Here is a 19,013-nt window from a genome sequence, read left to right on the forward strand (position 1 = left end):
ATGATATATTCATTAAAGTAAACTAACATACCTTTAGATAACATGATCTGTCCTTCATTAACATCATCATTCAAACCATATTATTGCATATCTACTGCAATATCATCTAAATCATATAAAAATAAATTAATATAACATGTTGTCTTATGAGGAAATTTGTTATTGCTCATTATTTAAATAAACCATTAGATTGACAAGATACTTGTTTTGGTAAAAATCGACTGAAGGGATATCAACCAAAGTGTATGAGAGGCTATGGTGTTGTAAGTGAAGTAATTAACGAAATAAGAAAAAGGTTACACAAGAGATTTACATGGAAATCCCTTGATCCTTGCTACGATCTAAACCATAAAAGCTTGGGACGTGATAATGATCACATTCCTTGATGATTTTATTGATTCAAATGAATAATTACAGAGAAAATGTAACGAATATGATTACAAGTGCCAATCTACTACCTAAAAATCGTGTGTTGTGTGGTGAAAACAAGTGATATATATAGTGTAAAGCTAATAACAAGGACTTCGAAAATTCAGGGATCCTCCGAGATCAACTTATGGTCGCTGCTTGACTTATTCCTCCGGGTCTTTTGCATGGTTGTTACGACTATTCGTTAAGAGTGTGACCTTGACTCATTATTTCTGCATATGAGAGAAAGAAAAAAGAATATATAGTCGTTATAAATATTTAAAAATATCAGTTAGGATCCTGGACTACATCTGGGATCCTGAGCTTCCAGGATCCTAAGCCTTTGAGGATCCTTAAACTTGAGGATCTCATAGTAGTTCCGAGATCATAGCCCTAACAATTGCCCCCAAGTAATTCTTGGAAATAAGTGAGTTAGTGTCGAGAACATTGAAGGGATAACTTAAAGAAAATGAATGAAGTGATAGATAAGGGTAAATTTCGAATTTAACCTATAACGGCTAGGATAATTCGAATATAAACTGGTGAATTACTAGCTGTTATGAGTAGTCAAATCAGTTATTCCTTTAGTATAAACAGGGACGTTTAGTTTCACAATTTTTATTTACTTTTACTTGCTATCTTTTGATTATCGGTGATTTATTTGAAGGTAAATCTCCATTTTTCTTCTATATTTTTATTTCTTCTGTCATGGGTAAGAAAACGACTGTTTCTCGTAAAAACAACCTAGCTCTTCCCGAAGACGAATTCATTGACCAAATGATTCTTTCTTATGAGGAAACGAGCTCCTTTGGTGATGATGACATTGAGTCTTTGAGACTCAATCAAGTCTTCCCTCATGAATCCGTTTTTACACCCTTCAACCCTCTTATCCAACCGGACTTTATTTTCCTACCTAGATATGCTTCCTTGAATATGCCTTCTCTTTGGGGTTGAAAGACCCTTTTCTAGGAATCGTCTCTGAGTTCTTCATGGTGACTAGGATCTCATATATTAATGAAATGCCTATCATTTAAAGGATCCTATATTGGATCGACCAAGTGAATCGGTCAGAAGACCTTGATATAGATCTTTCTGAACTGACCTGTATGTACGAGCCTATGAACTTCGGGAATTCTCGCTTTATTCTCAGAGTCAAAGCCCATAAATCTTTTTTTGTCCTGAAAACAAAACACAATGACGGAGCTTAGAAAGAAAAATACCTTTTTGTGAGACGTGACTCTGTTCTTGGTGGGGATCTCTTGTCGGATGCTTAAGTTAAGAAGGATAGGATTCTTTTATACAAATATAAGGATCATGGAATTCACTTTTTCATATTTTGTTTGACTTTTTTGCAGCTTTTAAGTTTGAAGAGCTCATCCCTGTTGCTGAGGATTCTGAAAAGAATTTTTAGAAGTTCTTGACCCTGCCTGAAGCCGAGAGATCATTTCGATTCGAACATGTCACTTTCCAAGAAAGGTGTTGTGCTACTGGCCCCATGTTTACATGTAAGGATACCCGATTTTTTTTGCTTATAATGAATGATCTAACATTTATATTAATATGTAGGATCCAAGATCACCTGTTCCAGTGCCCGTTTCACACTTGCAGATCTTGACGCAACCATGTCTAAGGATCAGCTGACTGTGAAAAAGCTGAAGACCTCGTATTCTATTCCTCCGAAAAGATCAACCATTGACTTGACATTCAAGACTCTAGGATCCCGAAAAAGGAAAACTATTGAGACTGTAGGTTTATCCTTGGAGAACCTCAAGGTTAAGGATACACACTAGAAATTGGTCTCTTTCTCCCAAGTTGTAAGTTTTGGTTTTATTCTTGTTTAAGATTTTACTTTACTTTTTACTTACCCACTATGTATTTGTTTCAGGTCTCCATTCATGTTTATGCTAATCTAGGGATCCAATCGGAGAGGGCCGAACAAGCTCTTGAGAGATTGGAAAGGATGTGGAAAGCGAAAAACGAGGATCTATTGAGGAGGGTGGAGTTGCGCATCAAGGAGAAGGCTTAAAAGGAGGAGGAACACTTGCACGAGATAGAGGAGGTGATTGCTGATGCGGAAGCCAGTGCTGCGGTGGCAATTTGGGAGGCCAAGATCTATCTTGCGTAGAATCTAGAGAATGCAGGTTCCTGGGACATGGATGGGTTGGTATGCAACCCCCTTTTTGAATCCAAAATTTGTATTTTTCTTCGCATCTTCCTTCTTTATTCCATTTAACTTGCACAATAGATATAGTAATGAGATCTTTGAATAGTTAGGACCCTGAAAACCGTGGTAAAATTCCTTTAACAAGTAATAAACAATAGAAGAATTTAAATAATTAACTCTAACCAATAACCCTTTAAAGTGATTATAGAAAATTCATAGAAAGTATCAACTCAAAGACTAATAACCGAAATAATATGTGTCTGGGATCTTGAAAAGTTCGGGATCCACAGAATTTTCTTAGAATTTTTTTCAAGGATAAGGATAGATTGATCCTGGTAATCGTATCACTTCCCTATGTTCGTATGGTCCTCATACGAGGGGATCTTTGTGGTAGGACTTAGTTGGGAAGGATCTTCATTTAACCTTATTTGATCAAATTTCAACACGGATCCTTAATTTTAGTTTTGAGGAAAGTCTTTGCATGATAACGCTGTGAATCTTGTTCATTTTCTAGGGTGTATCACAACTTTAGCTTATGTCATGATTTTATGGCATGTTTTTGGGAAAAACACAAATAAAGGTAACACGCTAATGTTATAATCCTTAGCAAATTACTAGGGAAAATCCCAAACTAAATGATATAAACCTTATGCATTTTTTTAGGGAAGATCCCAACTTAAGATAACACATAAGTGTTATAAACCTTAGAAGTTTTTTAGGGAAGATCCCAACTTACGATAACATATAAATGTTATAAACCTTAGGAATTTTCTAGGGATGATCCCAACATAAGATAACATGTAAATGTTATAAACCTTAGATTTGAACCTTAGGGTCTTAACTTGTGTTCATAAATAAGAGGGTTGCTAAGTCACTAAAGCGTGAAATGATCCCCTTATTCACATCCCATAGTTAGATATCATGCATTCAAGTGAGGTGTATGAACATTAACTCATGTGAAAGAGGTAATTAACTCCTTAAACCTTAGAGAGGATTAATTAACCTTATTTATAGGGTAGATGATTAGTCTTTATTATTAGGAAATTCGTATGGTGAATTATCAGATGTTTTCAGTCACATGATTCTTATGTGCCAACTGTCCTTTGGATATCAGGATCTCTGAACATACATTTGTCAAAATCCTTAGAGGTCAGAATCCTTAGGGGTTAGGATCCTTAAATGTCAGAATCTTTAAATGTCAGGATCGTTAGAGGTTAGGATCCTAGAGCATCGGGATCCTTAAGTCTTTTCATGTAGCAAACATTAGCTAGGGCTGGATGTTAGCCTAGCTAACGCCCCTCTGATGCTTAAGTTTTTACTGATATTTGAAGAAGATAAATAATGAAAAATGAAGGATAACATGTGTACCTTGAGTGTATTGGAAGATAACCAATTTTAGTTACATGAAATAGCTTTTGAGATGTTTAGCATTCCAGTATCTTGGCAGAATATTTCCATCTTGGGTGGCTAGCCAATATGCCCCCTTTACTTCTTCAACATCTATAAGATATGGCCCTTCCCACTTAGGTTCCAGTTTACCTGGACTAGGATCCTTAGTATTTTGGAATGCTTTCCTTAGTACCAAGTCTCTTATTTGGAATCTTCAAAAATTTATATTTTTATTGTATGCCTTGGTGATCCTTTGTTGATGATCAGCAATATGGATCTTGGAAAGATCCCTAAATTCATCTATAGAGTCGAGATCCTAGGCATCAATATTGTTGTTATCCTGTTGGTTCTAGAGTAGGTATCATGCTTTGGGGATCACCATTTTAGTAAGGATAATTGCTTTCGTACCAAAAACTAATGAGTATGGGGTTTAGCCCATAGATACCTTGGAAGCGGTCCTATCTGCCCATCATACGAAATGAATTTCTTCTATCCATATTTATTTCTTTTCCTCCATCCTTTTCTTCAAGTTGTTTTCTATAATTTTGTTGTTGGATTCTGCCTTTCCATTATTTTGAGGGTGGACAGGAGTAGACATCACCATCTTGATTCCATAGCTTGTGAAAAAGTCCCTCGTCCTTTTGCTTATGAATTGGGATCTATTGTCACATATAATTTCACTAGGGATCCCGAACCTGGTCATGATGTTACGTTTGATGAAGGAGATTGCCTCTTTGTCTCTTACTTGGACGTAGGCTTCTGCTTCTATCCAATTCGAGAAATAGTCAATCATCACTAGCATGAAGACCTTTCCTAAGGAGCTACTGGTATTTTACCTAATATATCTATTCTGCATTTCATAAAAGGCCAAGGATGAATGATAGGGTGTAGAGGTTTTGCTGGTTGGTGCAGGATGTTGCTATGTCTTTGGCAAGCGTCGCATTTCTTGCATGAAGGAAGGAATCTTTCTTCATGGTTGGCCAGTAGTATCCCGTCCTTAATACGTTGGAACACAAGGATTTGTCCCTAGTGTGGTTTCCGCGGTCTCCTTTGTGAATATCCTTGATGACCTCTAAAGTTTAATGATCTTCTAGGGATCTGAGGTATGGTCAATCTACATATTTCTTGTACAACTAACCTTGGATTATAACAAACCTCGAGTTCCTTGTTTTGAATGCTCTCTATCTCTCCTTTTTCTTCCATATGGATTTTGGCTTTTTGGAGGTATTCCATGATGGGTTGGATCCAGGATCCTGAATTCAGATATAGATCCTGAATGTTGGGATCTCAATGATGGATTATGGGGTCAGGATCATCGATCACGATGATGTTGGTAGTCTCCTCATGATTTTCGGGATCTTTCAGTCCCTTGGTGGGATCCTCGATTATCGGGATCAATATGTGGGTTATAGGGATCTTGGTTTCTGGCGGGATCCTTAAGGAAAATCCAAGGTTGGCTAAAGCATCTGCTTCAGCATTCTCTTTTCTAGGAATCTAGTTTAGGCTAAATGTCTCGAATTTTGAGGCCAAGTTTTTGAGGATTTGGAGATATAGAGCTAACTTCTCTCCTTTCACTATGTAGGATCCATTAATATGGTTAGTTAGTAGTAAAGAATCGACAAATACCTGAAGATCCATGATTTAAGATCCTTGGCTAACTGTAGTCCCATTATTAGCGACTCATATCCTGCTTCGTTGTTGGTTGCATAAAATTCACAACTGACTTCTTGAGGTAGGATGTCCCCATGTGGTGATTTTAGTATGATCCCTAAGACAGTTCCTATTTGGTTCAATGCTCGATCTGTGAACAGCATCCATCTGCCTATGTTTTCCTCTTCTAGAAGTTGTTTGGCTTGTAGTTCAACTTCATTTCTTAGATCATAACTAAAGTCAACCACAAAATCTTTCAATGTTGGGGACTTTATGGCATATATTGGTTCATACTTTATGTCGTATGTGCTTAACTTCACAGACCATTTTTCCATTCTTGCTGATATTTCTGGTTTTCTCAGAACATTCTTGATTGGATAGTTACTTCTTACAATTATAGGGTGTGTTTCAAAATAATGTCCTAACTTAGTAGAAGCTCTTATTAATGCAAGTGTGAGTTTTTTAAAATGAGAATACATGGTCTTAGGATTCAGAAGACTTTTAATTATGTAGTATATGGGATGTTTTCCCCCATCGAGATCCTTAGCTAGTACATCACTTACCACATCTGAGGATACTGAGAGGTAAAGAAGGTGTAGTTCCCCGTCTAATGGTTTTGCTAATAGGGGTGGTGAACTTAGATATCTTTTACGTTCATGGAAAGCATCTTCATGTTCCTGGGTCCATTCAAATCTTTTGTTCTTCTTCAAGATGTCATCGAAAGGTTTGCATCTTTCCAAGGATCTTGAGATGAACCTGTTTAGGGCTGCCACTCTTCCCGTTAATCTTTGAATATCCTTTGTTGAGGATCGTGATCTCAGATCAAAGATTGCCTTGATTTGCTTCGAGATCGATTCAATTCCTCTTTTGGTCACCATGTATCCTAGGAACTTACCCAATCTCATCCCAAAGTGGCATTTAGAGGGATTGAATTTCATGTTATATTGGTCTAGGACGTCAAAGGCTTCTTCGACATCCTTAAGGTGATCCTCAACTTTTTTGGACTTGACCACAATGTCATCGATGTAGACTTCCATCGTCTCGCCCAATTTCTCATTGAACATCTTATTCACTAACTTTTAGTATGTTTCTCCTGCATTTTTCAGACCAAATAGCTGATGGGTTTTGAGCATTCTAACACTTCCTAAGTGTACATGCAACCCTAATAAACCTTGGATCTATGTTTGTCTAAGATTCATGCGAAATTGATTTCCAAGGTTCATGATCCTATCTAGCATACATGGGGAACATTTTAATTTAAATGAAAGATAGAATAACATACCTTGTTGTTGGTTTGATTCCTTGAAACCTTCTGAGCCTAGCACCCCAAGTGTGATGCCTCAAATGCTTTACACAACACCAAATGCTATGGAGTAAACTTGGAGAGAAAGTATAACACACTAAAATCGGCTGTAGCCCTCAAGTATGCATGTGTAACCGATTTTGGGAGAAACATGAGCTTTATATAGTGTGTTGCATTAGGTAAACCCTAATGTAACATGACTCTTCATTTCCACGATCCATGGATTAAGACCATGGAGCATCCTATGGGTGGAACCCAATTTGATAATCCATGGAGCCTCTTAGCCCACTATATAAGTTACAGATGTTTTACATAATCAACCCATATATTTAATTAGTTATCTTTTGATCACTTAATTTATTGTAGATTAATTCTTGATCAAACTAATTAAATAATATTATTAATATATTAGAACTTATAATATATTAATAAACCATAAGTGTTATTTCTCTCATTTATTTTATCCAATGCATGGTGCCATGCAACCCAAATGGACCATGTCGGGTCGGGTCAAGTACATGCAAGAAATAGTTATGGACTTAGACACCTTATCCAACAGTCTCCCACTTGGATAATTCTAATAACTATAACTGCAAGTATGACTTCAGGAACCGATCGGCAATCATAGCTCTTTCAAGGTCTCTCGGAACTGAGAAGATGACAATACGCCATTTAAGATAAGTGATCATATAATCCTCTATTCTAGATATCAGCTGGACAAATACATGGAACAATGTCTTTCTTATTGTCCAACAGTTTGTTTCCCGATTTCCGATTTATTTGACAAAGAAATTAATTAAACACATCAACTTATTTCTGACCGGGACCGGTACATAGGTCAAAACAAAATCATTGAGAGGCCCATATATCAGCTTCTAATCTAAGAAGGAACATATAAACTTCGACTCATATGTTTACTTTACTACTTGTTTAATTGTACACAAAAGCACGTTTTATAACATCGAGCTACCAATGCGTTTCCATACAATCAATGCATAACCAACTCATAGGCAACAAATCATATCTCTAGGTTTGAAGACTTATATGATGTTACCATCTCACTATCACTCGAGATAAATTCCACGAAGTGATACCAATGAGCGTTGGTTGATTCTAATACTCAGAACTTATGAGTACTCATGAAGTGTTGTCCTAAACTGGACACCTAGAACCAACTTCATGACAATCTTAGTTCATATCTACTTCCAAAATATGACAGACTGTGGAAAATTTGAATAATATGTAAAATAAAACATAATATTATGGAAGTCAAAGCATGCAAAAGAAATTCTAGTAAACAATTGACAGAAGATAGCAACACTCTACTCATAAATAAACACAACTTTTATTCATCATCAAATGTCAATTACACTTTACAAATTTCCAAAGTTATCTAACTACTAAAACTAATATCATCCTTTAGCGCTATTCTTCGAGCATGATGAAGATGCTTAACCCGACTCAGTCCCTTTATGAGGGGATCTGCTGGGTTCTCATCTGATGATACCCTCTTTGCCACGAGGATTCCTTCTTCTATGCGATGTCTGATAAAGTGATATTTTATGTCGATGTGTTTGGATCTCCCTTGATCCCTTGGTTCTTTAGCTAAGACAATAGCACTTTCACAATCACAGAAAATTTCCATAGGCTCCTTTATAGCTGGTACAACCCCAAGGATTCCAATGAAGTCCTCCGTAGGTACTTGAGGATATTATTTACTGTTGTCCAGTGTGCCTTGCTAGGGTTCCCCTGATACCTGCTAACCATGCTCAAAGCAAAGGCTACATCAGGTCGATTACACGTCATAGCATACATGATCGATCCTACAATCGAAGCATAAGGTACTCGACTCATTTATGCTATCTCAGCCTCAATACTTGTGACAACCCGGAATTTTCCACCCAGTTCAGCCTAACACTTCTTTGAAATTCAAACTCATTGTTGTTATCTTTTAGCACAATTAGAAGTTTATTTGAGCATTCTGAGCCTTGTACACTTAAGGAATAAGTGTCGTGGTTAATCAGCTAAAGTTTTAGCACAAAGAAATGACCCTAAGCACTCATGCAAGGAGTTCACGGCCAACACATGGGAGTTTACGTCCGTAAACTCAATGTGGGCCGTAAATTCTTGCCTATATGGTGAAATGGTGGCCATTTGTTCATTCCTTCCTTCCATTTGGCCCAAATCCTCTCAAGTACCATCTCGATCTTCGTCCCCGATCTTCAAAACTCGTAAGTTTCTTTCCCTAACTAGTTGATATCTTAGATGATCTAGTAATCTTACCTGATTTCATTCGTGAAATCATTCCATTTTGTATATTTTCAAGATCAACCAAGAACAAACACTCATGTTCTTGGCCAATATCAACCATTTGAGCTCGTAGATTGTAATTACACTTGATCCAACTCATTGTACACTAGGTATATCATGTTTAGACCTTAGAAAACATAAGAAATCACGAGATTCAAGGAGTTTACGGCCAAGACATGTTCTTGGGCCGTAAACCCCTTTTTAGGGTGCAAATGACCCCTAACACCTTAGTAAGCTCTGGTTAGTGACATAGAACCTTACCCCATGGGCCTAAGGACCAAGATTCACGAAATGGTACTACTTACCATGAGTTTACGGCCGTAAACTCATGGGGGAGTGGTCCCAGGGCCGTGAACACAAAGCAAGGCCATTTTAGGACCTTAAACCCACCCAAACACTTGGTTAAAGCTTTGGAACACTTAACCACTTAAGCCCTTAAATTTTTAAGCCACTTTTGGTGATCAATTGAGAGTTTACAGCCAGGAATTTACTCCCCTAGGCCGTAAACTCCAATACACATGGTCTTTGGACCATAAACTCCTGTATGAGGCTTTGCACTCCTTTGTTGCAACCCGATAGCCTCCTAACACTTGACCAAAGTGTTTTCCTCACATTAGGATGTTTATACATGTTTAATTAGTGTTATAATCACTAATTGTTTATATACATATGTCTTCATATGTAATTAGGATCATTGTGTGTGTCTAATTCTTCACTTGACACCAAGCACTTGTCCAACACTTCCATCCGATCCACTCGCTACAGGTGAGTTCATGCCCCTTTAATCAATGATTTAAATGTTTTTAATCTGGGTCAGTCAGCAATGTCATGGATAATTTTTTTTTTAAAAATCTCCACAGCTTAATTAAGCATTGTTGGAAATTGGAATATATTGTCCATGTTTCAGTGTGTAATAAGAATTCTAGCATTAGTGATTTGATGTTCTTTTATTATTAAACCTTTGGGTAATATAATTTTAGAATTCAGTTGCATGTTGTGATAAGGATTAAGAACTTTCGATTTAGTAAGATATCAAAGTATTGAGTACATTACCTATTGGGTAGAGTGGCGAGGCAAGGAAAGTTGAAGGTGATTATCTATAGTATGTTCTTCTAGAAAGTTTTATTAAGAATGTTATTGGATGAATCTATATTTAGTAGTGATGAAGTACGAAAGTAAGGTCATGATTGGTTCTTGGTAGTTGTTAGTTGAGTAGGACGTGTTTAATTAGTTGTTAGAGGTGGTAAGGAATGTTAAATGGGTCTCTACAGGTAGGTAGAATGATGGCCGTGAGTCTATAGGCTTACCGAGGCGTTGGTAATGAGTCTTCACATCCGTGAACGGATGATGGCATGAATAGTGATGTGTCGTGATCTTATCATTCCAATGGTTAAATGGTGCTGTGATGTTTTGTGAACCAACATATACGCTCATTTGTGGGTTGAACCGTCAACGTTTGGGATCATGTGTTTCTAATATTATATGGTTAAGAACTTAAGGTTGTACTTTAGAAGTTTCCTTTTTAGTTCTTGCATTTAAATGTCCCTGATTGTTAAGAAAGTTTTTAGTACAATTTTCATTACCAAACATGAAGTACCGGTTGTGGGAGTTATGAACCATAAGGTTCACGATTGTACCTTTTGATGACCTTTTGGGAAGGTTGTACGACGCATAATCCAAGGTATGGGTTAGACATGAAAAGCGTTTAGGTTCACTTATTATTATGATTACGAGATCAGAGGCATTGTGATGACTTGTCAGTAAGTTAAGTGTGCATGGGAAGCCCTTTTGGGCATGGTTCTCATATTTGGAAAGGTACCGAGTTGTTTGGTTGTAATATTTTCAGAGGCTCGTTTCTTTGTAGTTGAAGTACTTATCGTTGAAAGGGATTACTTGTTGTTTATTTGGAGGTCGATTGTTAGTCTTAGGATATGACTTTTGAGGTTTTAGACCAATGGATTTCCATTCTTGTAAATTTTATAATATGAGTAAATGTGTGGTTTCAATTTTGGGATTTTCATTTTGGGTGACTCGGCAAGGTGATTGATGGACCGTCAATGATGGAAAAGGTAGTTATTATGGATTTTGGTAGTTTCATGAATGGAAATAAGGATGACATCATACGAGTTCCAAGTCTCCTAGAGAACTCTTTTAGTGGTGTGTCTTCTCGGTGAATAATTTTGGGAAACCTTAAAGGATTCACTCTTAGGATTTCTTTTCTACATTATAACCATGTCGGATTTTTAGGAAAAATCCAGATAAGTGGAAGAGAATTATAGCATTTTATTTTTGATTCATGAGATCTCGCATGTGACACAGTTCTGGGATGTCTGCGGCATGGCCACACCGATTAAATGATGATCCAGGTGCTTGGTGTCTTCGGCGTCGTTGGTGTTTGGTTGTGGCATGATGACCGCCAAATCACAAAACCGTTGGTCTTTGACGTTGGCCCTACTTAAAGGATGTACAAATTAGGGTTTGCTCATTTTCATCAGCCTTCATCCTTTCAACTGGAAACCATAGCCAGTCTCCTCTATTTTTTTTATTCTTAATTCTTTTTGATAAATCTTGAAGAATAAATAAAATAGTTTTTGTGCATCAAAATACAGATCCATACACCATTTCATTATTTGGACCATTATAAATACTAAAGTTTCAAACTTGATGTGTTTCTTTCTTAGATATTGTGGTAAGACAAAGTTATAATGATTTTGGTACCTTTTGACACATTTCTATGGAGTTGGAAAGTCTAGGTCCGCAAAGGTTATTTGAGGTAGTGTTTTGGAGCTATTATGGTGTATAAAGTGAGTTCTGATCATCCATTTGCATCATGAAAATATCAGTTAGTGATTTTGGGCTCTCTAAGACTTAGAGTTTGATAGTTTGCATGTCTGAGGCTTGGATGTGGATAAAGTTGGAAAATTTATATATTAAGACCTTCACAATATTTAGATATGAAGATATTGTTGGATTGGTGTCTAAGACTGTAACCATATTTGGTAAGTACTTGACCCGGTTGTGCATGGTCCTTTTGGGTTGCCTTCACCAAAGCAACTTGACAGGAGAAATAATAGGGAAAGAGGTTAATATGGTTAATAATATATTATATGAATAATATATTAAAGGAGAAATCATAGTTATTTAGTTAACATTGGTCAAGAATTAATTAAGAATTAATTTTGTGATTAACAGAAGTTAACTAAACTAGGGGGCTTAACGGTAATTATGTGTTAGTTGCAAAATAGGGCAATGGATGCCCTATGGGATAGGGTGGACGAATTCAAGGGGATAAGGCCTTAGAATTCATCCATGATACGGTTTCTAGGGTTATCCATTGGGCTGCTTGGTGGGCAAGCAACCAGATAAGGATAAGGATTAAAACCCTAATCGATATACCTATATAAACACCCCTTGGCATATGGAATTCGTCCACGCCTTGATCTAGGGTACCTAGAGCCGAATTTCATACCTCCCCTCTATCTCTCTTGTCTCTCCATTTGGTCTTGGTGTTTGTAAACCATTAGAGGTACTACACTTGTGGCACTTGCTTTCAAAGACAAGACGATTCAAGATTTAAGTTGTTATTACAATATAACAACAAGCGGTATGTATTTCATCCTTCTTTGAGATTTTCGAAATTACCAGAAGCATGCTAGGATTCTTTATGTGTTCATAATGTTGTATAACTAATAGTGATAACATAGATCTAACTCTAGGGTTGGACGCACACATATGATTGTTTGTATAAAACCCATCAGTGGTATCAGAGCCATTGGTTTTTGTTTTCAATTAGCATTATACAAATGTATGAACTTGACAAATTAGGTTTTATGGCCAATAAACCCGAGGAGGCATGAATTTTCGAAATTAGGGTTCTTGAACCTTGATTTACAAAAATTGGTTAGGGTTTCCCAAACCCTTTCCTTAGCCTCCAAGTTTTCGAATTCTAGGGTTATCCAACCCTTGAATTTGGAAATTTGCCTCCTTCCCCAAGATAAAATCCTATTTTTTAGGGATTTGGATAAATGTCATCCCATAATTTCGAATTTTAGGGAGTTTAAGGGATTAGGTTAAATTAATTGTTTCATTTAATAGATATCCTTACCAAAATAGAAGATAATTGTCAAATTAATTAGATAATCATTGCCTTATGTGATAAACTTGATTTATTTGAATTATTTGATAGATTATCTTGCAAGAAATTGAATTAGGTCATATTTAGATACTTACTAATTAATTGGTTAATTATTATTATTAGTTTTAATTTAATCCAGATTGTTCTTTCTTATCTTTTGAAAAGTTTCAAAACTTTCCCTCAAGTTTTGGAATTAAAATTTTGATTAAAAGTTTAATTTTAAAATGTTAAATTCTAAAACCCTAGTTTTGAAAAGTTCAAATTTCACCCTTTTGGTTTTATTAAGTTAATTAAAAGTATAATTAAAAGAAAGTTAATAAATCCATCATCATTTGGTTTATATTTGATTAAATTAAAAGTGTAATTTATAAAATTAAACCACATAGTATTTTAAAAGTGTAAAATACACCCGTATACTATATATAACATTAAAGGTCTAATATTATATATGTATAACTTAAATGCTAGTCTTACCGTTAGTAGGCCTCATTCACGAAGCCGATCTATAAGGGGAGTATAAGGTTATGACCTATAAAATGGCCGTTTAATAGGCGTCCACTCTCACCCACCGTTCCCTTGATTGGTGGAGAGTCGTTAGCCGAACGGTAGGATAGGGCAAATCTTCTCCTCATTAAAAGTATGATAAATAATAAAGCAGCTAAATGTTTTACAAAAAATTCCTAATCTTAGTTACTTTAGGCAAAAGTGAATTGATGCAATTCCATGGAAATACACTTTGTACCCTTGCTAAGACGTTAGTGGAGCATGTGTGGTTAATCGGCACAATAATTGGGTTCTCAGCAAAGGTGGCAAAGGGTGACTCGATGTTTGTCATAGTCCGATGGAGCGTGTGTGGTTAACCAGCACATCGAATAGGTGACTGTAACATTGGGGGAACCATGTGTATTTGCATGGCAATTCACACCCTCTTTTGTGATCATCGGCATCCCAGTCACAAATCGAGGGGCATATCGAGATTTAAACATGCCATTGAAAAGTCCAATGAATCTCAAAAGATCTAGGAGTTTTCAATACATTTAAAAACTTAAATTCCTTTTTTTGTTTTTTCATGGTGGAAAATTAGTGAATCGCCCTTCACTTACCTTCAAATGTTCTGCAAGTTGGATTACGACATCCCTCTTCCAATTTGTAGGATGTTATGTTGGATACTAGCCTTAATATCTCATTTGGGTATTTTATTAAGGACTCAATCAACTAAACTTGAATTTTCTTCCATTTCATAGATGTCAAAGTCTGACAACTATGGTCTTCCTAATCGATGGAAAAAGGTTTTCCACATGAAGATGATGTTCCATGATTGGATTATGGAAATGGAAATCATGCTTCATCTCTCCACCTCCTCCTATATGTAACAGCCCGGATTTCCAGGTATCTTTTATATTTATGATTTTGGTGTTTTGAGAGGGGACTCGGCGAGTTGGAGCTCAGACTCGCCGAGTAGGATCGCGAATCTGGTCGCGGGTTCGCGCATGGACTCGGCGAGTCCAGGATATGGACTCGGCGAGTCCGCGCTATTAAATGAAACCCTAATTTCTCGGGTTTGGGACCTATTTAAAGGGCCTTATGGCCGTCATTTGTGCTCACCAGTCCTTTGAGCGAAATCCTAATCGAGTGTGAGCGTTTGGAGCAAAGTTGGAGGCCTTTGTTGATCTTTGAGGTGTCACCTTGCAAGGGAAAGGGAGGATCAGCTAAGGGGAAGGCAAGAGGAGCCACTTTCTGAGAGTTTGGAGTCCAGAGCATCGCTATTGTGGTAATATCTTCGATCTATCCTCTTCTATGTTGATCTTTATTTTGATTTAGGGCTTATTGAGCCCTTTTGTGGCTAGATCTAGTTCTCCCTTGGTCCCTTAAGCGATTTAGACCGTAGATCTGGACCCTTGGAGGTCCAGAGTTTCGCTTTGCCCAAGCTTTTTGTAAATCAATGGAGGTTTTGGATTGGAATCCTTATGCCTTAGGTCAAAATATCATTTATCAGCCATGGGGTGTGTTATGAACACCAAGATAAGGACTTTACGTGACGAATCAGTCTAGGAAGGCCAGATCTATGAATTGTCGGAATAGATCTGACCTTAGAAGCAAGTTTGAGTGGTTGCATGGCATGGACTCGCCGAGTCTGATGAACAGACTCGGTGAGTAGTTTGAAGATTGCCTAGAGTTCGCTCAGTGAGTGGTCCAGTCGAGTCATAGGTTGACTCAGTGAGTCAGGGTGAGTTAGAAAGGGTCGACAGGTGGACTGAGTCGAACTGGGACTCGCCGAGTTGTTCTTGAGACTCGGCGAGTTGAGTCGGAGTGGCCCCGCGGTTCTTCCAGGTGGAACTCGTCGACTGAAGGGGGAGTACTCGACGTGTAGAAAAGGAATCTTAGAGAGTTGTTAAAAACGTCTAGACTCGCTGAGTCGCCTAGCGCACTTGCCGAGTCCGGTCAAAGTTGACCGTTGACCGTTGACCAAGAGTTGACTTGTGTGACTTAAAAAGGGAAGTCATCCTGAGTGGTAAAAGAGATTAATAAGAGACGTATGATGTTATAGGGAGATTGTATCTCGGAGGATCGAGCACGTGTGATTTCGGGATTCGCTAGCTATCGATATTCGCGAGGTGAGTCTTCTCACTATACTATACCGGAAGGGTTTGACTGTGTGACCGGAAGGTCGGATGTTATGAGTTATATGCATTGTATGTGATATGTTAATCGTGTATATGTGCCATGTCTGAAATGTTTGATATGCTTACAGTTGTTTTGTATGTGTTTCAGGTACTAGCGAGGACCGTGGGAAGGCGCCGGCGTGATCTGTACACACTGACGGAGGATTTATGATCTTAGGATTTACATGATTTGTATTATGACATGATACGTTGGATATTTATGCTTTGTTTTGAATGAAAATACATTTTTTAGAAATTAAAAATTTGTTTTAAAATTTCCATTGTTACAATTTGGTATCAGAGCCTTGGTTTGAGGGATCCGGGTACACCTTCGGGCGTAACTGAACTCAAACCGAGGATTTGAGGAAAACTCTTAAGAACAAAGGCATAAAATTTTTATAAAGGATTTTGTGATAAATAAAAATGAAGCAGTGTGTACAATCAGCCAGCGCCCGAACGGTAAAGATCCCCAAAATACCCTTACAATGTTATGTTAAAAAATATGATATGATATGAATTGTTATGCATGCTAGAAGACTAGGTATTCATGATAGGACTAGAGTGTCCTGATTTGTGAAGCCTTAGTCTAGGGAAGTCTGTTGCTATGAGATGCTTCGAGAGCGAGCAGGTAGTTAGTGCATAGCAAGAGTAGAGTACTCAGGATCCGGGGTTTGGGGAGGAGGACTTGGGATGAACGCTGATGCGGTGTGGTCGGTAGTATTGGGCCCGTACTACAGAAGACACCGGGTCAGTGGACAACCCAAGTAAGAATCCACGGGTATCGGAGATTGAGTAGGGTTGCGTTATCAAGTACGATTATGCTCGATAGAGTCTCTGATAGTCCTATGTTGTATTTCAGAGGCATCATGGTTGGACCACGCCATAGACCGAGTACGAGCCGTGTGGGTGACGAGGAGATTCGTTAGATGATTCATGAGGAGGTGGCTGCAGCGATCCGGGCTGAGATTCCGGAGATGTTTGAGTCTATTAAGACCACTTTGATGGAGACCTTTGATGAGCAGTACGCTGCGTTGACAGAGGCTGCAGCCGCTGCAGCTACCGCAGCTGTGGCCGCTGCCAGACCACAGGGAGGTGACTCGTTGCTGTTTCGGGAGTTCAGCAACACGAAGCCACCTGAGTTTGACGAAACGCAGGATCCGATCGCTACGATGAGATGGATTGCTGATGTCGAGGGATGCTTCTACACTTGTTCATGTCCGGAGCATCTGAGAGTTCGGTTCGCCTTGAACCAGCTCCGTCTGGGAGCGAAGGATTGGTGGAAGTTCGTGACGGCGAACTTCACTTTGGCAGACATTTCAGCTGTGACGTGGGAGAGGTTCACCTCTATGTTCAGAGACGAGTACGTTCCCCCGGTGGAGAGGGAACGGTTGGTCCAGGAGTTCTTGACCCTCAAGCAGGGTAATGATTCAGTTGCGGTGATCACGCGAAAGTTCCATGAGAGGGCGATGTTCTGCCCCGAGCAGGTGTCCACAGAGCAGGCTCGGATGAGCCGGTATTTGGGTGTGTTGAGGAGGGATATCCGGAGTTCGTGTCGAACTCAACATATCATACCTTTGCTGAGCTTCAGGCTAATGCCAGGAAGCGCGAGATCGAGTTGAAGACCCAGGCCAGGGAGGAGGCCGAGTCTCAGCGGGTGGAACAGCGGCCGGCTCAGTCTCAGCCGGCAACCAAGCGGACTTGTGGAAAGTGCGGCAAGGGTCACGAGAGGACGTGTCGATCAGGAGCTTGCTACAAGTGTGGCAAGGAGGGGCACACTGCGAGGGATTGCCCCAAGGGGTTTATGGTTTGCTTTCATTGCAACCAGACCGGCCATCGGAAGGCCGAGTGCCCTCAGCTTCTTCAAGGATCTGCACCTGCTGCCACGACTGCTGAGATTCGACCAGTGAAGGTCAAGGCCCTGAGGGCTCGTGGGAGAGCTTTCCAGTTGACTGCGGAGGAGGTCCGCGCTGCGCCTGATGTTGTGGCAGGTATGCTTTATTTCATGTATTTATTTTTTATGTTGAGATATTATGCTTATGTTATGTTATGTGTAGGTACTTTCCTTGTGAACTCTGTACCTGCTTTAGTATTATTTGACTCGGGTGCGAGTCGGTCTTTTGTATCTTTGGCCTTTAGTCAGCATATCAGTGTTAGTCGTGAGGCGTTGAGTCGGCCTCTGAGGGTTTCTATAGCTGACGATAGAGTGATTTGTGCCACGGAGGTCCTCTGGGAATGTGTGTTAGAGATTTTCGGGGTTGAGTTTCCGATTGATCTTATTCCTATTGCGATGGGTGATGTCTGTGTCATTGTGGGCATGGACTGGTTGAGTCGATTCTGCGCGGTTATCGACTGTGAGCGTCAGCTGGTGACCATACGAGACCCTAGTGGGGGAGTTCTTTCAGTGTACGGCGAGGGTACACGTTCAGGATCAGCTTTTTGTTCGGACGCTAGGGCGAGGCAATGTCTACAGCAGGGCTGTAAGGGTTTTGTGGCGTATGTGATGGATACGCGAGTGGCTTCCGAGAGACCGAGTTCAGTTGAGGAGGTTCCGGTGGTGCGTGAGTTTCCAGATGTCTTTCCCGAGGAGTTGTTGGGTGTGCCTCCTGTGAGCCAAGTGAAGTTTAGCATCGACTTGGTTCCGGGGGCCGCGCCTATCGCTAAGATGCCTTATCGCCTTGCACCTCCAGAGATGCAAGAGTTATCCTCACAGCTTCAGGAGCTGCTGGGGAAGGGATTTATTCGGCCGAGCAACTCGCCGTAGGGAGCGCCTATTTTGTTCGTCAAGAAGAAGGATGGTTCACACCGGATGTGCATTGATTACCGAGAGTTGAACAAGATGACGGTCAAGAACCGTTACCCATTACCGAGGATCGACGATTTGTTCGACCAGTTGCAGGGAGCATCTTGGTTCTCCAAGATCGACTTACGGTCTGGGTATCATCAGGTGAGAGTGCGGGATGGGGACGTCCAGAAAACAGCGTTCAGGACGCG

This window comes from Lactuca sativa, chromosome 1 (assembly GCF_002870075.4).
Source record: "Lactuca sativa cultivar Salinas chromosome 1, Lsat_Salinas_v11, whole genome shotgun sequence".
NCBI lineage: Eukaryota > Viridiplantae > Streptophyta > Magnoliopsida > Asterales > Asteraceae > Lactuca > Lactuca sativa.